We start from the raw sequence: 24,058 nt of genomic DNA, 5'->3' as shown, positions 1-24,058 counted from the left end.
CTTTCAACAGTGTTAATGAGAATAGATGACCACAGTGCGTTCTGAAGCTCTGAGCTAAAAGAAACACATGGGGAGGTATTGATGTATTATCAGACACAGTTTTCTCTAGTACATTCAGATCTTTCAAATTTAACTTGTAATAAAAGTCTTTCTATGGGGAGTCAGACCACCTATCAGAAAGTACCTGGTCATTGAAGAAACCTTATCTCATCCAGCCCAATGAGTTGAGCTGTCCTGATTCTTTCCCACATTGGATGAATAAATTCTGGGAATTTATCTATATGTGTGTATACTTGAAAGACTATAATTATAAGATTAGGATGTGATCACTGAGACTTTTATTTTATTCATTGAAGATCCATAAGCAGCAATGGCTTGTTGAAAATGTTATCGTACTTTTATTTTTGCTAACCATATTGCGTTATTTAGGTTCTACTGTTTTACATGATAGTAAACCAACTTCTAAAACTATTCAAACCTCAGCTAATTAGATTTAAAGAAAGTGTAAAATTCCACTTCTCAGACATATTAGTCACATTTCAAATGGTTAGTACCTGTGACCCAGGGGTATTTTATGGCATGGGTTTGCAATATTTTCAACAAAAAGTTATAATAGATAGTGATGTTGTTAAGTCCAACTTTTGCTTGTTCTCAGTAAAGCCTCAATGTAGCTGAGAATCTGAAGTAGATTAAAATATGCATAAAATTTAAATTTTCATAAAGTGACACTTTTTTTTCTTTTTTTTTTCCTGGCATCAGTCACTCACTATATTTTTGACACTAACATCTAAAAATATTTTGCATTTAGCACATATTTAAATTACTCTTGGTGAACATTTATAAAAATCACTAAAATGCGCCTCTCAGATTTGATCACGAAAATGTCCCTTTTCACATGAAAATGTGGATTAAGGTAGGTAATTTTTTGGTAGAAGCCAGGCACCTTTTGTTGTACCTGCAATTATAAATAGTTTTGTTACCAGTCATCAGGCATCTGAACCTTCAGATGAGGTAGGATGGACTTTCTGCAACACTGGACTTTCAATAATTTAAATTGTGTGCAAAATGCCTGACAATGATTACAGACAGGGCTTCCTTAGATTCAGAAAGTAATTAAAATGTGCCTTGGCATGAAGATTTATAACAGAGTTCTGATCCTAAGGTCATTACTACGGAAGAACAAACTGATGAAATGACAGGCAAGTAAGGTTCAGACACAGGATACCAACCTAATTTCTGCTGATAGTCTTAAAGGCTTCACAACTTTTCTTCTGCTCAAGCTTTCTTCGGGATGAAGTTTATGTGCACACATGCATACATGTGCATTTTAAGATAAGCCAAATCCATATTGTAACCACAAAGAAATGAAAGGTTTGAAACTGCATGAAAAGTGGCTCAGCATAGCTGGAGGCTACCTGAAATCTTAGGAGGGTTCAGATAAAAATATTTCCAGCACAGTTCGTCAGAACTTTGAAGGTGAAAATTGCATTGGAACTTTTGAACCCAAGCTTTGTTCCTTCTGCCTATTCCCTTTGGGGCTGCGATATGCTATGCGGATCCAAAGGTGTCCATCTTTTTATGTTATAATTTGTTGGTCTCAACATTATTTCTTACAATATCTTGGTGTTCACATTCCTTGGTATTGTTTTTAGATCATAATATCTTAATTCTATTTTTAACCACATGATGGAAGACATCAAGAAGGCCTTCTGTCTGCTGGCTATTGTTCCTAAGTGTTGCATCCTCTCTGCCAGTCCCAATTACTTCAAGTTAAAAAAAAAAAAAAAGAAAAATTTTATGTTAGCATCCAAATTTCTTTCAATCTTTTTCAAACTCTGTCTCTCCTTTGTAAATATCATACTCTGATTACATTAATTAAATCATCCTGTCTTCTAAATCATAAAACAATTACACTACTGTGTCACTAGAGGGTCACTTTCTGAAAACTCTTCTCTCTCAAAGTGACATTTTTCTCATATAACATGGCACAAAACTGTCGCTCTCTCTTATCAACCAGTTGATACTAGGTCTTACATTCTCAGAGGGAGCTATAGCATAATATTTAAGCAGATTCTAAGTTAGACAGCCTTAAAGCTAGCTACACTAGGGATTAGATAATCCTTATATGAATTTAAGCAAGTCCTTTCAAGTTTTGTGGGGGCCTCAGATTCATTATCCGTGCAACTTCAAATCCTACTTCAAAGGACAATTGTGAAGATTCTGTAATAATCTATGTAAAAGCACGAGCAGCTCTCAGTGCCTACTCAGCTGTAACGAAACTACTTGAAAACAACAATTTTTCGGTATTAATGAGTTTACTTTTCCCTCACAGCATCTAGTGCAAATATTATGCATGGTTTAGCTACTGATAATAGAATCTTGGTGCTGCTTCAAAGTGCGTATTTCAAAACCTCCTTTATTTTGTGACTCTGGAGCAAGATGAGGATTCATTAGAAAACATAATTTACTTTGAAATGTCAGCAACTTCCTTCTTGTATGTAGAGTACAAACCAGAGCCTGACAGATAGTATAAAAAGTAAATAGGTAATACAATTAGATATGGCAGAGAGTAAACACCAAGTGTCAGTCATGACTTTGTAAGGCAAAGTAACAGTACAAGTTAGTGTCCTTCTGAATCAAATACACAACAAGGAAGAACACATATATGAATTTATTAAACAAGAAAAGAGTTTCATCATTTATAGATTTTTTTTCTAGTTGAAATACCAAAGAATAGAAAGAATCGTTAAAATTCTGTGCAGTGACTTAGTAGAAATATCCTTAACCCCATAGTTTTCCTGAGTGGAGGCTAATTACCAATTAGAAATATAATAGAAGAGAAATGGGAAGAAAGGTGCATCTCATATATGTAAGTAGTTATTTTAGGCTACTAAAGTCATACTATGCACAATTTTCTATATTTAGTATACTTACATATTTACTTCCCTTTTAAGTATTGTGAACAGATATTATTTACTAGTAGAAAGCAATGATGGTTTTCAAACTGAAAGTCCACACTGACTGATTATTCTGCATGACAGTAATAAGTTAATTTTGTAACTCTGGCATTTTCTTGATACGCAGATGTTTGATCGAGGAGGCATATAGTGATCTGCTAAATGATAAGGAGTAACAAGTGTTTACAATAATTAAATTTAGAGTTTATACAATGTATGCTTTCTACTCATTATTAATGTCAAAGCTGCCTTCTACATTCACTTCCTAACTTCATAATATTCATTAGTAATGGACTTCCTGCACATACAAACAAACTCTTAATGTCAGGGATAAGTTATGTCCAATTTCACTTTCAATTCTTTCTATGATCCCAAGTCTATTCTCCAGGCTTTCTCAGCTGGATTCCTTTTAGATTCTGAGAATAGGAGAAATGGGCTGTGGATTGAGGGCAACAGAAGGGGAACAGTTGCTTTCTCTATATTCATGATCTTGTCAGTTGCTTTTCTCCAAAAAGAACAATTAGAACTTGGACCAGTTTTCTTGGCATCCTCAATTGTGACAACTCAGAGGCAGAAGTAGTCACCACTAGTATTTATCCTGGTGACCCAAGAACTGGGTATAAAATATATGTCATCTACTAAATTTGTGACTGAGCAAATAAATAAATAAATAAATAAATAAATAAATAAATGCTACTTTATTATTTAGACTTTTTTGATCACTAAAGTCATGAAAAGAGATAGTTCTACTGAGTTGAAAACCATGTTATTCTTTTAAAAATTGAGGTATGAGTGCTATTTTCCCCTCTACTTCCATAAAACTAATCAGCTCCTTGATACCTAAATAAGTTCTTATATTGGCAAATGCATGTAGCATAACTAACAGCATGGAATATGTAATCAGAAACCATATCTTACTATATTTTTGAAATGTACATTCTTTTAAACCATTCCTAAAGAAATAATAATTATAAACAACTATTAACATGATTCTATGTAATAGAATCATGAATCTCTTAGAGGTTTTCAGCTACAAGCTAACTCAGGATTTGGGGAGGTAACTTTGCCTCTTTTTAGTATTTCACCTAGGGCTAGAGATGTCACTCTTTATTCCATGCATATTGTTTCATTTGGCTTTTGCCTCAAACGCTTATAATCCCAACTTTTTATTCATTACTTATGGCGTTCTTAGCAAAGATAAACGAATAAAACTAACTCAACCCATTTTATATTTCATTCTCTTCCTTACTTATATGTAAAATGTGGAAGCTCAGTAAATAGTTGGAGCCCACAAAATTGACCTTTACTAACGTATCACAGATGGTTTTGCTTTAGATCGTGGTAAATAATAGTTTACATAATTCTATACAAAATATAACTCCCACAAATGTGTTTATTTTGATCTGGTGATTAATTTTACATTTCAGTTACAAAAAATAGTCTGTTTCATATCATTAAAATAAAGAGAACAAAAATAGCATTGTGTCAAAACAATTATAAGGAGAGGAAGGCCCTCTCTATTCTTGGTTCTTTTTCTGTCCTACCATGCCAGTAGAGAAATGAAGCTATACCCTTAACTAGGAGACTAATACGGTGCATAAGGTAATTTCATTTTTCCCTTGGGATGTAAAGCAGTTACTGGTGTGCACAGAAAAGGGAGAAAAATAAAATTGCCTTGGCTCCCATCTTTTCTTTCCTTTCTGTGCCTACAAATATAGCCGATCTCTGTTAGATGAATACTACCATGCATGTTTAAGGCCGCGCAAAATGTTTTCTTTGTTTTTAAAACAGTTTGAGACCGTGCTTGGCTTTCTGAATTAAAAATGGATTATCTATTCATAGACATTTGAGATATAATTGCAATTTCAATCTCAGTGCACTTTAGAGTGCTCAAAGCCAATTGTGCTAAAAATGTAACAAACATGTTTGATAGTGATTTATTTTTAGATTTCCTCTTAGCACCTCAAGTTTTTGGAGCATTGTATACTTTCTGTAGGCCTCTACTTTTACAAAATGTATATTTTAAGTTATGGTTGCTCCCAAATGACCAGTCTGTTGTTTAGCTTCACAAAGGGGACTGCTCCATTTGACCCCTGAGGTGATCAGAGCCTCAAGTGGAAGAGTTCATTACCTGAAGCTTGGCATGAATAGTGATGAACGCTATTAGTCATTATAAATAATTTCAGCAGCCTTCAAAATCCAATCCACACTATTTGATGCAGTGACCCCGTGACAGTGAGCCGCACAGGCTAACAACATACAGTGCAATGAACAAATTTTTCATTTATCCTTTATTAATACAGCATTAATTTCACATGCATTAGCAGACAATATACATAAAACAAACAACTTGTAGAAGAGTCAATAATTTCCTGAATATATAGTCTTGATTGAGTATTGAATATTATTGTCATTTGCTGAATATATTGTAATAGGAAGATTATTTAATTTCCTATGAATTATCCCAGGTTTTCCTAGAATAGATATTTTATTAGCACTATGTTTATGATGCCCCTGGACTTCTTATGAAGGTTTACAGACTGCTGCTGTAACTTGCGCATTTATTAGGTTCAGAATTTATCAGACGGTTTTATAATTGTGTCGATATAATATGGAGTGTGTGTGCAATATTCTGTCCAGTTTTCTCAGTGGTGGGTATTCCTGCTCCACTGATGTTGAACTTAGTCACATGCTCGCTTTAGCCAATGGATTGTATAGAGTTGAACCAGGGAGTTATTTCAAATGTGCATTTTTCAGTATGCTTTAATTACCAGGTCAGTGATCTCACCTGGAAAGAACAGTACTATCTCTCTAAAAGCTGACACTCTCACACTTGAGACCGCAGAAGTAAGATACGTGGGGACCGGTGCTGGACTGTGCTAAGTCCTCAAGCCACGCGGAACCTAAAGGACAGAAGCCCCTCCCCCGCCCCTCCCCCCCCCCCCCCCCCCCCGCCCCGTGTCTGCCTTTCTGCCCTCCCACAACAGCAAGTATTGAAGCCACAGAGTTGCTGGGTGGCTTGTAGCGTGAAAAAGCAATAAAAGGACAGATAAATCCCAGAGCACAGACAATTTTAGACTGGTCAGTGATACTAAAGTTGTTCTGAGTTCACTTGCCTGACCCGGGTTGGGAAGAACATAATTGGGAACAGGGGTTGCAAGCTGCTTAGCTCCGTGTGGATTTCAATCACATTTTCTGGAAACGGTGGGTTTGGAGATAACTGATTCACGATTTGTACTTTAAAACATTGGGACTGTTAGGAGAGGAGCTTTGTGATAAACGGCTAAGCAAACGTCAGGTGCCTCTACATTTTGCGGTACATATTTGATAGTCTGGATATTTTCTTAGTTGAGTCTTCTTGTTAAACTTTTATCTTATCTGATTAAGATGATATTATTTTCCAGGTAGCCTTCAGTTATCACACACCAACAGCTGCACCTCTTTCTATAGGAAAATTGTACTATACTGTGATACAATTTTCATTTTTGAAGAAAAATACTTACAGCCTTAAATTTACCCAAAAATGTTTGTTTCTTTCTACCTCACTCAAGCAGAATTTATCAGGGTGACACAAAGGTTTTGGAAACCAGTGTGGGGAATTTATAATTCAACTCCACTAATTATAACTGATCTTAAGGTTCTATGAATTTATAAGATTTCATGACACTGCACTTCCTTCAGCTTTCGGGACATTTTTGTTAGGACGCTAAAACAGGTTAGTAATATAATCGTGCTCTCTGCTTTTGGTTTTGGACACGACTTTAAAATTTGAGGTTGTGAAATTTGCATATTTCAGATCTGTTATTTCAAGATCTTGGGACCTCTTAGTTTGGACTCTAAAAGCAACTGTTAATAATACAAATATGTTTTTCTTAGTGTAACATAATTTTTATTTTGTGTGCAGTGACAAATTCAATTTTCACTAATAGAGATGAGAATTACTTATGTTATAATTTAAAAATGCTTTCCCACTTCTATCCATTTCAATTCTTTTCATTTTCTAAAATAGTACTAGATAACTGAGGTGCTTATCTTATCTTACAATATTTTTATCTTCTAATATTTAATTTACTATCCATTACCATTTTATGTTCTAGGCAGCTAGCTCTTGAATTGCAGAGCTTTTTCTTTAATACTTTATCCACCATTATTCAACAGGTTTGATCCTGTCATGAAGTTCCTTCAGCAATGATTTCTTGGAGGTGAATGAATATATTTTTTGAGATAGTGTCTTGATAATTTGATAAGCTTGGCCTGGCATTTGTTAGGCAGGCAGGAAGAGCACAGGATCACTAGCCCATGATTGCCTCCAACTTGCAATCCATGTATGTCCCATTGAAAGTACAGAGATTACATATTTGAATCAACACACCCAAAATTTTCTTGACAATAACTTTCTTTCTTTAGTCTAAATTTATTCATTGAGTCCTGGATCTTAGAGCTAAAGATCTTACATCATTGTATGATTGAATTGGAGACAGGGAATCTGTTACTAAAATAACAATATCCACAGTTTTCCTCTACTTTATTCTTATAGCCAGTAAAAAAAGTGTTCTTGATTTGATCTGCTCACATTTTATTGATTTTTTTCTACATCTATGCTCATCAGGGAAATTGGCTACTGCCTAATGACTTCTGGGAGGAGAAAGAATAGAGTACCTTGTAGTGAGATATTAAACTGAAGAATAAGTATATACACTTACATGCATATATGTTTCAATGTACATATACTATTATAGAAAGGAAAGGAAATTCATTGGCAGATTTATTATATGAAAGCTATTTCTAGTTAGAAATTGTATCAGGTAAATTTTGTCTTTTCCTTTTGTGTTAGTATTTTCTAAATATTCTATGAAATAAAAGTGTACATGTGTATAATCATTTTAAGTATATATTTCATATGGAAATCATGTATAAGGAAGCAAAAGATTTTCTTGTTCTTTTCCTTTCTTAGCTTATGTATTCAGGAGCATGAAGCATTAATAATTTGAAGAGTCCTATCATTTGAAAGAAGTGAAAGGAATTTCCTATAAAAGGTAATAAATACTTTAATTTTTCTTTTTAATTACCTATCATATTTTCTCTCTTGGTTGATGTTTAAATAACAAAAGTGAATGACTGAATGTGGCTTTAAAATGGCTTAATCTATTCTTTATCCCAAATGAATAGTCATTTGGATTCAGGATTTGATTGTTTCTGATTTTCCAAACACTTTCTTTCTCTCTCTCTCTCTCTCTCTCTCTCTCTCTCTCTCTCTCTCTCTCTCTCAAGAAAAAATTCTCTACAGTACTTCAACCTAAAATCAGAAGTCTCTGTTTTTCATCATTTGGCTTTTATTTTCATCTGTAAATTTTCATTTTTCTTGTATTTATTTATTTTACTTTGAAAACATTTTACAAAAGAGAGATGTGTAATAATAGAATTTGCAATTATACCAAAATCCACTGGTCTCTTCCTTTCACTATATATCTTTGAATTGTTACCCTAGGACAGGGTAAGATTTTTGTAGCCTCTGATTATCTTCTACTCTGAGTATGGCTTTACTTCTTTTATGATGATGTTTTATGCATTGACTTTTTACATAGTGGGCAACAGTCAACATAGATGCTTTTTCTGATCGATCAAATCAGCGTCCTTTGTTGTTCTGTGGCGACAGGATCAGTGATTGTGCTTGCATCACTGTCAGACAAAATATTACTGAAGTTTTAAGAAATGTATATTCAATTCTCTTTTAGACTAACTTAGAGATTGGAAGGAAGCTATAAATATATATTGTAAAGCTTCCTGCAATAAAGTATTAGGTATAGAGGCAAGGTTTTATTGCAATCATTTCAGGAAGTTACTTGACAATTCTTATGCATCACATACAATAAAGTTCAGTGTTTGTAAAGCAAAGAGGAGTTTCTTGGTGAAGAATGCTACTTCACTGTGCTAGACTCCACACTGGAGATTTTCCCTCTTCAGTCTGCCAGTCTGAAGCTTTTGAAATCTGAGGATTCATGTTCTCTGTATCTTTGGAATTCCTCCTTAGATACTCCACATTCAGAAGTGGACCATGTCTGACTGCATTTGTATCATGAATATATATGCCTTTAATTTAACAGCAAAATTTTGTAAAGTAGGAGATCTGCTTACATTAGTTCCACAAAAGGACCTTGTCTCTAAAGAATGCTGAGGAGCTGTAAAGTGACTGGATAAAAATAATGAAAGGTGTAGGTTTAAAATTTCTGTTTTAAGTTTGCTAGCCCTTCAGTCCATTTTTACCAACAAGCATGCCCTAAATAATACAGTCTAAACTTTTATAATCTTAATAAACATTTCCTCATTCTATAGCTCCTAGGAAAGTGTTATACCATTGCTTTATGTTCTTTCTTCATGATTAGCCCTTTTTCTATTAGCTATTTGACTTTTTAAAAAATAGGTATAAATGGTTGCATCAAGGTACAGTTACATGTCAATAGCTTTGTGCCATACTTTCAACACTACTATTTCTGGCCTTATTTACATTGTTTTCATGAGTATTTTAACCCAGAGAGATACTCAATCTTAACTCACAATGTGACTTCTTGTTTCTCTGTTACCAATTAGTAATGACCTGTTTATATCTTCCAGTTTTACTATTGTTTCTCTATAGTGAGTATACACATGAATTATAGGGAGAAACATAAAGAACCAAAATAAACAAACAAACAATCAACCCTGGAATTTGTGCCAAATGTCAATCTCGAGACAAAATGGGAAAGTGCTCTTTGAAAATGTTCACCACTTACTCTGGTGACCCAGCAAGTTACTCTGATAAGTCACCAAGATATATCTTTTCCAAAAGGTTAAAAACAGTGTCATAATATCCTAGTGATTCCTACATTGCTTTATGTAGTCCTGTCTGGATCAGAGCCATTCTCATGTCTAAGGCTTGAGAGTGAAAGCATGGTCGCTAGGCAATAGTACTTCACCTACACTCAAACAGCACATCTATAATCATGCAGGATTCTTGTTGGTAGACACATTCTAAAAGTTAAAGACGAGAGTTAATATTACCAAGGATTTACTATATGCAAGTGTCAGATAATTTACTCCAGTTATCTCTCCACTCTCCTCTCTCTCTCTCAGCAACTATAAATAGCATGAATAATTTTATCACCATTTCATAAAAATTTAAACTGAAACACAGAAAACTAGCAACTCTCTAAGTTAGCAATGCTAATAAATGACAAGCAGAAGTTATAATATATGAATACTGGGGATATAGCTCAGCTGGGAAAATGTTTGCCTAGCATGCCTATGACTTGGGTTCAATCTCCCATCTCTCTCTCTCTCTCTCTCTCTCTCTCTCTCTCTCTCTCTCTCTCTCTCTCTCTCTCTCTCTCTCTCTCACACACACACACACACACACACACACACCCCAGCAAGAACAACAAATATTCTCATAGTTCAATTCCAGATTGTATTTTTTTGTGGGAAAAGAATTTTCTTCTTGTGCACTTTCACATAAGGTGTGCTGTAACCCAGCAGTGTTGGAGTTCCAGTGACCATGTGCTTTATGCACACATTAAGGTAAGGGCTGCTGCTTACATTATGTATCATGGGAAGCAAATTTTCAGTGCAAGCACATGGAGATGCTAAAGCAACAAGTTTAAAAGATCAGTTGTCATAGGCAGAATGGACAGCTAAACCCTTCAAGAGGTTGACAGTGTCAAAAGAAAACGTTCTTTCCACAGTGAGTTTACATAAGCATTCCCCTTTATCTTTTGAAAATTATAAAATCAGAAGGTAGGAAGAGCAAAGTCTCATGGTACAACATGAATCATTGTTATGTGCAGACTGCACATAGTTATACTATGGAAGATATAAGAATCCAGAACTCATATGAAACAAACGATTTCTTTTGATTCTCATCGGAAACAGAATATGGAAATTATAAATCATTATAATTTATGATTATGTTCCTGTTATGTATATAGTAATGGATAAGTAGTGATAAATTAGATAGCAAACTTCAAGGAAGAGAATTATCATGAGTAGCAACATTAGAAGTAGATCTTTGGAATAAAATAGAGAAAAATATATTTCCCTATTAAAGAAACCTTCCACGATAGGCAGAAAGTTATAAGTGTTTGATTAAAAAAAAAGAAAAAGATCAGATAAACCAGTGTGGAGTTCTGGTGGTGGGTGGAGGGATAGGTGCTTGATTATTACTCTACGCTCTAATTAATGAAATATTCACTTAAGGTAGCTAAGAAGGGCTCTTCTGACATTTGAGTTTGAAGGCCTAGTCTGACAGTAATGCCCTCTGAGAGAGGAGCATGTAGGACGTTCATTAGTGAGTGTTTTGACGCAAGTAGCGCGACCTGGGAAAGTACTAATCTGCTGGGCCTATCCCAGCAAGCCTCAGAGATCCTAAAAGCGGGGGGGGGCTGAGATGAGTTGCCTTCGCCACAGTTTTTCACACTGGAAAGACTGGACCTTTGTTCTTGGATATTAATTTGCAATGGAGTGAAAAAGTCCCTTTATCTTAGAGAATTTTTTTTATTAATTTTTAAAATTAATTAATTCACTTTATATCTTCATCATAGCCTATTCCCTCCTCTCCTCTTTGTCCTGCCATCTCTCTCTTTTTCCTCATTCCCTATTACTCAGAAAAGGTGCCCCCTACCCCAAGTCATCAAGTTGCATCAGGACTCAGCATGCCCTCTTCCCCGTTGGCCTGGTGAGGAAGCCATGCCAGGGAACGAGTCATCAAAAAGCAGGCAACAGAGTCCACATCAGAGACAGCCCCTGATCACCTTAGTAATGGACCCCACTTTTCCACACGACTACCTCTGCTTTGGTCAATGTTTGTCTGTGAGTGTCTGCATCTGTTCGGATGGGCTGCTCCGGATAGCCTCTCACAGGAAGCAATGCTAGGCTCCTCTCTGCGAGTGTAGCAGAGTATCATTAATATTGTCAGGGGTTGGCTCTCTCTGATGAGTTGGGTCTTAAGTGGAACCAGGCGTTGCTTGTACATTCCCTCAGTCTCTGCTCTATCTTTTCCCTTGCACATCTTGTAGGCAGGGTATATTTTGGGTAAAAGATTTTGTGTGTGGGTTGGTGCTCCCCTCCTTCCACTAGGTGTCCTGCCTAGTTATAGGGTGTCTTCTTCAGTCTCCAATTTACAGACTCAAAGAACACAGGTAACAAGGAGGATCCAAGGGAAGCTGATTGAATCTTACTCAGAGGAGATCTATAATAGACACCAGAAGTGGTTGAAGAGAATGAACAAGGTAGGAGAAGGATTATAGCGAGAAAGAGGTTGGAGAACAGCTCTGCGGAGAGTAGCTAGAAGGTGGTGGGCAGGACAGAGAGCCTGCAGAAAGAAGAGAAACCAAACCGTGGGCAGAGGCACCTCTGTGGCAAGCTGGAGCCCTAGCACAGGGTAGGCGTCTGGGAGGATACGGGGGTGACTGCTACTGAGATTTCTGCTAGAAGCTTAGAGAGCTCTTTCAAGGATCACAGGACAGAAAGGTTTCTCTCTCTCTCTCTCTCTCTCTCTCTCTCTCTCTCTCTCTCTCTCTCTCTCTCTCTCTCTTTCCTTTTTACCAGCAGTAGGAAGAAACAAATCCTCAATTTATGGAATGTAATCTGGATGGTTGATCACAGTGCTGCTTTTTCTTTTTCTCCTGATATGGCAGTGGGTCTGAGCACCAGTTTTAACTCAATTAAAAATAATTGTTTTATTTAAAATTAAATAAAATACGTTTTTTATTATTATTAACTCAATAAAAAGTTAAGAAAAACTTGAGTCCATTAAAGCACTCTCTCAGGATGGAGCTCAGACGACTTATCAGTTTTAAAAAGCTCCTCAGTAATTGTGCTGATCATCCAAGTTTGTGAACCACGGCTCTAAAGGGCGTATGCTACTCTTACGGAGATTCAGAAGTAATTACGCTTTTCTTCCATAACTGCAGTACTGCAGTAATCTCACGTAGGATGTAGGATACACTAGTCCTTAATGGGTAGAGCAGAGGGATGAACGAAGAAATCACATTACCAAAGCTCTGTACTCAACGAAAGGGCAGAGAGACATTTTAGCTGTGCTCCACAGCAGAGAGGAACAAAGGGATTAAACACAATAGGAAGCCCATTAAATTACTAAAGCATTCAGAAGAAATTAAAGGTTATGTTCAGACTATTACTAGACACAGAGATTCATAAAACTATCTTAATCTGTAAATCTTCATATAGCTACACAATGATTTATCTGAGTGGGCAGATGGAATAAATAAAATTAACTTATGATTTTGAAATGCGGAGATATCTTTAACGATGGAAATGGTTGGTTTATCTGTAGAAATTTCATTATACTACTCGAGAACACATATCTGCGATTCTTACATATTGAAAACATGTGTAACAGGATATTTTATTTGATTTGGGGCACTGTTGGACTGAAAATGCTTGGTAGATGGCTTATTTTAGCTGTTTGCTGAGGGGATTTGTTTGTATTTTATGCTTGCTACTTCTTGTTTTGTGGCAGTACTCTTACTTCTCAAATAGCTATTTTAAACATCTGTAGGTATATATTTTTTCCAGGAATGTGTTTTCCATTTTCTCCCCTTCTTTGTGGCTTTGGAGGGATTGGTTAAGGACTTATACAAACCGGGATTCATCAGAATGAAGTTGTTGCTGAAGAAAGAAAAGACCATGGAAAAAACACGTGACTGGCAGCAATTTATCTCAGCCCTGGAGTGACTGGGGTACACACAGGGATAGGATGCAATTCTGCAAAGTTGAGCTAGTCAACAGATTAGCATTTGTAGCAGTTGTTTTACGGAACAGCCCAAATCAGATCTCAGGTAGTGGGAGGAAATAGCTCTTGAACTATATGGACAGTTTCCTGGCTTCAATACATAGGAACCAGAAGTTCTAGTATTTTGACAAAATCCTTAAAGGATTTCCAGCTTTTCTATTTTTTTTTTTCAGGCTTCAACTCCTCATCTGATATCAACCTCTCTACCACAGATACAGTAACCTGCCCCATTTTAGTGCAGCTGGAGTGAGTAGGAGGATTGGCAGCCATTAAGTCTAAAGAAAATCAGAGAACTTAAGCCCTCTGAGGTTCAACCTTGAACACAAGAGTGCGGGCTCCCGTGAAAGAGGTGAAGACTGACAAAAAGATTTTGCAAGATGCTCTCTGAAGTGTTTTCTTCCACATAAAGATAACATTCTGAAAACACGGAATTTGTTTAGTAATTACCAACTCGTAGGCTATCAGCATAAAATGATCTTATTTCTTGCTCAGAAAAGAGTGCTGAAAGCATCCTGTGTTACATATGAGGCACCATGATACTTGAGAAAGACGCTCAGGCATTCTTTTAGAAGGGTATAGCACAAGCAAGGCTGATTGATAGAATAAAGAATATGTAACCAATTTTTGTGAACTTAGAAACCCTCTTAAGAATTTTTTTGGTTTCTCTTTTATTTATTATTATTTTAAACACATTTTTATTGAAAAATAAAATAATTCATATTACATCTCATTTTCTATCCCATCCCATGCATCCTCCCATTCCTCCCTCCCTCCCACTTTTACCCCAATCCCTCTTCCCTATGACTGACTTGATACCCTAGCACCATATTCAGGGGGAGGAGGTCCCCCTCAGTCTCTTAAGAATTTTTGAACCATATTTATAAGTCTAGTGTTAAGAATAATCAGTGACAATATTTAGACTACTAGAACTTTTGTATAAGTTGGTGACATTAGGACACAGGCAAGAAAATCTAAAGATATGAGGATGACCCTTAACTTGTCTTTCTTTCTTTTTTTTTTTAACTTTATGACATAATAAAGTCTGGAGAGGTTATAGTTTGAATCTTGAATTATGGCCTCTTTATTTGCTGGTGAGGTCCATTAAGGAATAGTCTGTGGAAAGGCAGTAGCAATGACCTACAATGCCTGGTCAGCCACATCGTGACAAGGGCAAGCAACTCATATTCTACAGTGTACTGTTGGCTGAGCTATAATGTTCTGTTGGCTCAGAGTATTAAACACATTTTCAAGTTAAAGTGTGTTTACTGAGATGTAACGTCATTGTTAGTTGAGTAGAAGCTATGGTCTTGAAATAACTACAGCCACTACCTTTATTATGGTCAACATTTTAAGATGCTTTTGTTCATGATGAGCCTCAGGGTGTCCTTCTAAATCACATTTCAATATCAGGTTATATATCCTTTATATGGATGCATGCAGATTCACAAAGGCTCCGAGAAGAAAGTCCTGCCATCTCACTTGGGTGTTGCAAATGCAAGGGACCTTCACAAGGTTAAACATGTTCTTAATCTGAGCATCTGGGACTGTTTCTTTTGATAAAAGACAAGTGTTGACCTCATGTTAGCTAGTCCAAATAGATATATGTCCCAGAAGACACCAAGATTGATGTGGGGTGGCAATGAACTTTTTGTTCCATCACATCTAGATTGATCCTTTTAGAATGATAATTCTCCAAACAAAGAAAGAAGAAATACATAGAGGGTTTTCAAAATGATATCTCTCTCCTTCTCTCTCTCTCTCTCTCTCTCTCTCTCTCTCTCTCTCTCTCTCTCTCTCTCTCTCTCTCTCTCTCTCTCTCTCTCTCTCTCTCTCTCTCTCTGTTGAATCTTCTATTTTCTAAGCAGCAAGACATCTCTTGTAGTAGCTTTGGAATCCCAGCAGACATGAAACTAAAAACAATCTGGGAAAAGGGTAGAAATTGTGACTACGAACTGGATATTTGGAAATAAGTCTCTCTCTTTTTTTTTTCTGAGTCATTTTGGTACAAAAGAACTAAAAACATGGCTGCCACCTGGGAATTCACTTAGTGCATCAAGTTTTCCCAGAGTTCCCGGTGCTTTCAAGCTACCAAGATGTGGCCCATGCTTCAAGTATCTGTGTGTGATCCTCTTTCCTGTGACCTTCATCTCCCAGCGAGTCAAGAAAAGAACTTCTTGTGTACAACATGTTCTTTGAAGTATGGAAGATCTCAGAGATCTTTACTCTGTTAATCACATACTGAAGAGACCCCACCCATAACACTCATAGGTGGCTTGGCTGAAGCAGTTGTTCTTAGACTAAAATGTTCCCTTTCCTTTTGATGTAGTATGAATTTTCCTAGACTGCAGTTAATTCCTTCAACTGGAAAATAGGCTCTAGAGATTTTTTTTTATATCCAGAAAACTATTGTTATCATCCACATATATTACTCCAGATCTGATGAACAACCTGAAGCCTTATAGTCATTTTCTACTAAGCATGAACTGAAATGGAAATCTCTGGCTAACTACTATTTTAAAAGACGTAGTGTGCCTGTGATGCAAGGTGAATTCTGATCTGGCAAATGTGATTGTAAGATCCACGTTCATATTTTAATAATTTCTTGTTGTAATCATCAGGTTATGAGACTTAAATATGGAAGCAGAGAGTTATCCATCTTGAAACACTATGGGTTTGAGAAACATAGTATTCGGGGATGAGAGGCATTGATATGATATGAGGGCATTATGCAGTAGCAGGTGTTTCTGATAGATCTCTAGTTCCAGCTTATGGTGGCTTTACTAATATCATATATTAAGTTGACTGCAGAAGAGAATGAGGCATTGCATCATAGGTACATACAATAATTTAGGAGTGTGTAATATTGAGTAAGATGACTGTCTTGTAGAATGTGTAGAATAAGTAAGTAATGATAATCTGGCTAAGCAAATGGAAATGAAAGAACAGAACCAAGAAATACACGATAATAGGAACAAAACCCATATATTTTGTAAGTATCATATTTTTTGATAAGTATTTTCATGATCTCTGGTAAGGATTCAGACTAGTAATAGAGACTTGGCAACTAAACTGGGTTAACAAAATTATTCCATTCCATAATTTTTAAGAAAAAAATGACAAGAATTTGATAGATATCTAATAGAAACAGCAAAATCCAATAAACAGCATTTTGTATAACACAGGAAATCTGTAATTTTACTACATTAGTCTTTTTGTATGCATTTAATGAGAAAAGTGCACATGCCCTCCCCACAGTTTTTATTCTTTGCTTTGTATTTCCAGGTGAGTGTTTGTAAGCATTAGAATGGAAGCTAAAGACAGCTCTCTTGAGAAGAGAAATTTTTACTTTTTAATGCAAAGCCAATTTAGTCCTACACAATACAGTGTGAAAGGAGGTGTTTCTATTTCAGTGAAGGTGTTGGAAAGGCAGAGAGTGTAAGAGACTTTGTGGTAAATAGCTTCAGTCACAGTAAGTCATAGCTGAAGGACAGCACGCACATTTATGTGGGACGGAAAGCACCATTAGTCACACATCCATCTTTTCAGTGGCTGAGAGAACAATCCCCATTAGCAACATCAGTTTTGAATAATAAGGGGAAAATGTATGTATGTCCTTGGAGGTTCAATAATACCGAACACAATACATGTGAAATTTGTAGGTTCCCGGGAAAATTAATTACCCCTTTCAAACCCTACAATTTGATAGAATATTCCATTTCTTTCTAGCAAGGCATGCTAAGCTACATTTTGGTGACCACAAAACATAAATAAGAAAAGGGACTGAAAGAGAAAGTATGTAGAAACCAATTGATACTACCAACATCAGTGAACTGCTGTAAATGAACAAATGAAGGAAGGAAGAAATGTTTTCCACTATGTCTCTGGGTTGATGTGTCTACTATACACTACAACAGGACACCTGCCTCCACTGTTGGTTATTGCTATAGATTGCTGCTTTGGGCAAGCTTGGATTCACCTTTTGCAGGCAACGCATTTCCAATTCATACTGCTTGTATGATTAATATATAATATAATATAATAAATATAACATAATATAATTGATATAATGTATAATAATAAATATAATATAACTGATATGATGTATTATAATATAATATAATAAATATAATATAATAAATCAATGCTAGAAGGACCCTACTGTTTGAGGTTGCAGTTCTCCCAGTCCAGATGGCTTGGCATTAGATGCAGGACTCCTCTCTCCCTGACTTTATCTGGAGAGTGTCTTTAGGCACAGATGCCCATAACCACATCTGATATATGGCCTTGGACACAGCTCACTGCTAGCTATCCTCTTACAGCGCCTATAGGATAATTACGTACTGTGTTCTCATTTATATGATAGGAACATGCTCCCAAATGCATATGAAACATTATCAAAGTGTCTAATTTCAACAAATTATGTACACCTATCCTGGAAGCCCTGCACCCTCTCCACAAGAACTATATAACTTTTTTTTTTCTCCCTGAGTAAAGTTGAACTAGCTCCCTGATGTGGCTCCTGGAAGGGTCTTTCTCCTTGTCTTCTTCTCTTCTTGCATTATTGGGCTGGTGTCCAACAGCCTCCCAGGGAAGAGAACTGCACATTTACTCAAGTCATGCTGTTTTGTGCGCTGGCAACATCCATGGCTATGGATGTCGAATGACCCACAAAAGAAGCTCAGGTTAGAAGCAGGGAGACAGGAACTTACATCACTGAAACTGAACTCCAGTGGATAATCTCCATTCACATTGCTTTCCTCCTTTCCCTGTCTCCCTCTTCCCTTACCCCCTTCCTCACTCCTGCAAGCTCTTTTCCAATACAATATTAATATCAAGCTTCTTTTCTCTGGCTATTTACAAAGAGCCCTACATTAACAAATAGTACTTTACATATTATTCTCACTGCTCTTTCTATGTAGGCACTCAGGCAAAATAAAAATCTGAAATATGAAGAATTAGAGATGAGTACAAAAACAAGAAATTTTAACTCATCTATAATAATGGGGCTATTTTACTTTGTATTTTACTTTTATGCAAAAATTATAGCTCACATAAGGATTGACAAATAAATCAGTCATTAACAATTTTCTGAATCACAGACTCTCAATTACTCTTATCACTTTATGTTTGTTTATATTATTCATAAGTATGTAATCATCACCTATGTAAATCAACACCATCACTCAATTAAATAAGCTAAATCAAAGAAATTGGTAGGATAAATGAGTCGATTCAAAACAGGGATAACAGTTTTGAGGTCTGATTTCAATGCAATGTATTTCTTAGTGTAAGAAGGGGTGTTTTTTTCTTTTTTATTATTTAATTAATTTATTCAGATTACAACTCAATTGTTATCCCAACACTTTTATCCTCCAGTTCCTCCCTCCCTCCTGCTTTCACTCTATTCCCCTCCCTGAGGTCTAAGACCAAAGGGGATCTCCTCCCCCACTATATGGTCATAGGCTATCAAGTGTCATCTTGGTGTCCTGCTTATTCTTTCTTTGAGTGACATTAGATCTCCCCCACCAAGGGGAGGTGCTCAAATATGGGGCACCAGAGTTTATGTCAGAGTCAGTCCCTGCTGTCTACATAAACCACATACAGCATTTGAATTTTCTTTTTGTGGAAAATTACTTAAGATATATGTGAAAAAATTTGTACCTAATATGGACATACAATAAGATACTGCTTATGCAGGGTTGATGAAATGTCTCAGGAAGGAGTATGCTAGCTAGAACTTCACAAAGGCCAGGTGTATGGTCAACACCTGTAATCCCAGCACTGGGGAAGTGGAGACTGAAAGATCCTTGAGCTTCCTGGCCAGTCCTGCTGAGTCAGTGAATTCCAAGATCAGTGAGAAATCCAAACTCAATAAGAAAGAGGGAGTCTACTTGAGCTCAGCAGTTGACAGTGTTCACTGACCTCCACATACGTGTACACACACTTGAATATGCACTCACACACACAAAAATAGCATTCATCATGAGTTCAATGCTACTGTGTTTTCATTATATGTCTTAGAAGTTTCATTCACTAACCAAAAAAAAAAAAAGGATTCGAAAGATAAGTCTGCTTATGTCATATATATAAATGCATGGGAATATGTGAAAAAATACATGAATCACATTCAAAGGTAATTCTGAAAATATTTTTTCTAGATAAATAATGAAAGTTTATGATGGAGGAAAATTGTAGAACAAGATTGCGAATATTTCGGTTAAAGTAATTATGAATATTAGTCAACGTTCAGATAATTATAAAATTAGCCGGCTTTGAAGAGCGGAAAAGTGAGGAAGCTGTGCTACATTCAGCATGCTGAGCAGCCTCCACCTCCTTGCAGCTCCACAGTGTTTTATCACTGTGGCAGGAACACTGGATCCTCCCACAATGCCCCAGGCAACCAATTCGCACCTTCTCTTCACCAACTCTTCATTTATATGCAGCACTTTATCACTATTTCTTTAAAGAGGCAGAGCTGAAAGTTAAATGAAGTGTAATGTGCGAGGAAAAGTCTGTAATTTCTTATCTTAGCCCCTGGGGAAAACGTATGTTAGGGTAGAGGATTTTAAAAATAAATGTAACCTATGGATTCATATACAGGAATTAAACTTCCAGTAATAGGGTAACACCTTTTCATTAAAAATTATCTTATTATAGTATAAGAACACCGTAAGAGAACGTTCCTGTCAAAGACTTCTAAATGTGTAATACTGGTTGATTGGCTACAGTGACAATGCTGCCTAGCAGGTGTCTAGACATTACTAACCTTACCTAAGTGAACGTGATTATTCTGCCTTGAGTCGTATCTTCCAGTTTAACCACGCAGCCGCAATTTGTAGAATCTCCTCCTCCGTGAAAGTTCGCCAGCTTTTCACCACACACTGCTCCATTTCAGGCAATTCTGCTGCAAACTAGAGTGTTGAGACTTTTCTACCTTTTGAGTCTGGTGACTAGTGTGTATACTGAACTGTTCTGTGATCTTGATTTCAATTCTTTTGGATAAATTCTCACAAGTGTAACTGCAAGTTATAGGGTAATTCTATTTTCATGTTTAGAAATTTAGATTCTGGTTTGTTTGTTTGTTTGTTTTCACAGTAGCTATATCATTTCACAGGTCCAAGAATAGTTTGCAATGATTGCAATTTCTTTGACTATTTTGCTCACACTTTCTCCCATCTATCTTTTTCTGATAATAGCCACGGTGACTGGTGTGAGGAGAAATCTTATTGTGGTTTTGATTTACATTTCCCCAGACACAACTGATAATGAACATTTTTGCACATGCCTGTTGGCCTTTTGTATGGCTTCCTTGGAGATAAAACACTGAGGCCTTCTAAAATTAGTTCATCGCATGTGTTATTTTCGCTTGCATTTGGTAGTTTGTCAAATATTTTAGAGATTCGCTCCTTAATTGATGCATGGTCTACACACATATCCCATTATATTGCAGGTCTTTTTTGACTCTATATGTGTTTTCCTCTGTTGTACAGAAAGTTTTGGCTTGAATTAATCTCATTTCTATTTTTGTTGCTTGTAAGAGTGTTGACATACTCATAAAATCAGTATTAAAAACAGAATAGTAATGTCAGTAATAGTAATATTTATTATGATAAACATCCATAAAGACAGAAAGCGACATAAACAACCTAACTTAATATCACTAACGCTAGCAAAAGAACAGTAATCAGATTTAGCAGAAGAAATGAGTGAGACAGAGAAAAGTACGATAAAAGTCATAGCTGGGAATAGTCACAACTACTAGTTCTAGGGCGCATTTCCATGAGTTTGGTGTTAGGTGGGACTATACTGCATCAAGGTAGTTAGAGATACCGTTGCACAACCTTTTAGGAGAGAAAATAAATAAATAAATAAATAAATAAAATGAACCTATGCATATTTAATGCTATAAGCATTGACAAATATAAAGGTACACCGAACCAAAAATAGAAAGGATAAGAGACAAGGTATTAAACAAATGAAATAAAAGTGAAGATACTGCAAATTAATCCACAGAAGAAAAAGAGAGTCGCTTGTGTTTTAGGATTGTGATAAAAAAAACAGGTTAAAAGTATGAGTTCACAAACCATACCCACACAGTTAACTGCTGTACAAAGAAGTTTTGGGGACTTAGACTATTGAAGTAGAGAAAAGTTTGAACAAGCCTCACACAGTGTACATTCTCCACATGGCCGCCTTGACAGCACAGTCAGGGACCTCCAAAATGGGATGCTCCAGTGGCTCAGTTGGGATGGAATTTTTTTTAGAAAGTAAAACCTTAAAATAAGGTTGTTTCTTCCCTTCTAAGCCAGGATCCTCTTAAAAGGACAGAGTATGATGAGTGTCCTACTAGCCAGGATCACCCTACCAGGGAAAGTTTGACCAGTGTCCACCCAGATTATGCTTCTTGATGTGACGTTATTGACCAAAATGGTCCTGGCCTGGAAATGGCTGGAGGCCATGAGGGTCGGTGTGAATCTCCACTGAACCAGGAGCCTGGATGGGACCAGGCTTCCCCATACACACTTTCTTGAAGACTGACAGAGGGAGCTCTGCAGGAACTGAGACTTCTGGCTGTCCTTGTCCTCATTGTGGCCAAGAAGTGTCCCAGCTGAGGATGCTCCAGCCCCTCATCCCTCTTTGACCTTGTCATCTTTAGTAAATTACTGATATTTCTTTTCTGGTACATTGACCCTTTGTGTATATAAGGAAATATATATGCAGTATATAATATATACAATAATACACAAATATACATGGTATAATAATTATATATTAAATATTATTATATAATATACACATGTAGAAATTATATATGTATGTACACACACACACACACACACACACACACACACACACACACACACACAGAGTGGACATTTACCACTTGCATCCATCAGGGGAAGTTCTCAAATTCTCAGTGGATGTTAGTGTGAACACCAGAATAGAGACCACAGATATAGGCAAGGCACCAGGATGGTTTAGGACAGAGCCAGCCATGGTGGAAAGGACTCCAAAGAATCGCTCTTAATTTTTAAGTAATAGTAGGCTCTCTGTGTTTACAGAAGTTGTTCCGCCATGGTCTAAAATCTCAAACTTCTGTTGAACTTTTGAGATTATGCAGATACTGAGGTTCAATCTCTGAATGCAGTGACTCTGACAAAGGTCTGGTAAGACAGAGAGTGCTTTTATATTATACCTACTTGAAAACATCATCAGTCTTATGAAGTTCAATCCCTATGAGTGTAAAGTGTAATTCCAAAATTTATACTATATGGATTCATAGTTTGTACTCAAATGATTTAATTACTTCTTTTATCTGGTCAACCTTGGTAAACCATTTATGACTTCTGGTGACACAATATGAATTTTTTTCCATATTTCTATAGTGATGTAGAATATATTTCTCTAAGCTAATTTTGATGATGTTATGTCAATAGGGTTGCAATAAATGATTAAATCTCTGTGGCATTAACAGGGAACAGACATGACTTTTAGCATTTACTAGTCCTTTTAGGTCATCTGATATGTAGAAAAAAAACAAGGTATTTACTATTTAATCTACAGTTTATAGTAGCAGGTGTTACAGTTGTCTCTTTTTTATTTTTATGTGTTATTTACACTTTGACATCTAATATAATTACTAAAGCAATAATATATTAGTATACATGTAGGATATATTTGAGCTAAGCTATGTCTTCCTGAGGACAGAAGATGAAAGGTATCCTGTTTCTGTGTAATAAAGAGCTGTGAAGTAATATTTAGAGTCCATTGAAACCAAAGAAAAGAGGCAGCAGGTGAGTTCCATGCTGAGTGTGCTCAATAAGAGGATGCATTATTTGGGAAATTCAAATGAAATTCTAAAAATATTGAATAAATATTTTATTGAAAAATATGCTTGAGGTTTTAAAAATGTTTTCTTAAAAACAAATTCTTCCACTTCCAGTACTTTGTTTCCTAGATCTCAACAACTAAATGATCGTTTACTTGATTGTCTATCTTTATCCCCTATTGAGTTATCTATTTATCTATCATCTAGTTAATTTACTTTCCATATAAATGATATACTAACACAAGCCAAGTTAATAAGTGTTTATTATTCTTATTCAGAGTGTCCTGTATTGAAGTTAATTTGAAAAATCATTTTTAATGTTAGTCCCTGGTACATTCAGACAGCAACAACATGGTTATTTCATGAGTAAATCTAAAATTTAAATCCTGAGATCACTTCAGAACTTGTCTTTACCATTCTTATAGTGGATGTGAGTTCTATACTGAAGAGTTGTAAAACAATAAATTGAGCCTCAGTTTTTCAAAT

The 24,058-nt window shown here is 36.1% G+C and overlaps 1 long non-coding RNA gene across 1 annotated transcript in view; it reads left to right on the top strand.

Annotated features, from left to right (window-relative positions):
• LOC311583045 overlaps positions 1-24,058 on the top strand; it is a 31,870-nt gene that overhangs the window by 5,700 nt on the left and 2,112 nt on the right. Inside the window, exons 2-3 of the long non-coding RNA XR_014774374.1 lie at positions 7,116-7,159; positions 7,912-7,993. This is a non-coding gene — a long non-coding RNA (uncharacterized lncRNA). The remainder of the gene's footprint in view (positions 1-7,115; positions 7,160-7,911; positions 7,994-24,058) is intronic.

Source organism: Acomys minous (genome assembly GCF_964271855.1).
Source record: "Acomys minous genome assembly, chromosome: 14".
Classification (NCBI taxonomy): Eukaryota; Metazoa; Chordata; class Mammalia; order Rodentia; family Muridae; genus Acomys; species Acomys minous.
The sequence above is the reverse complement of the archived record's forward strand: the minus strand, read 5'-3'. Positions and strand labels throughout refer to the sequence as shown.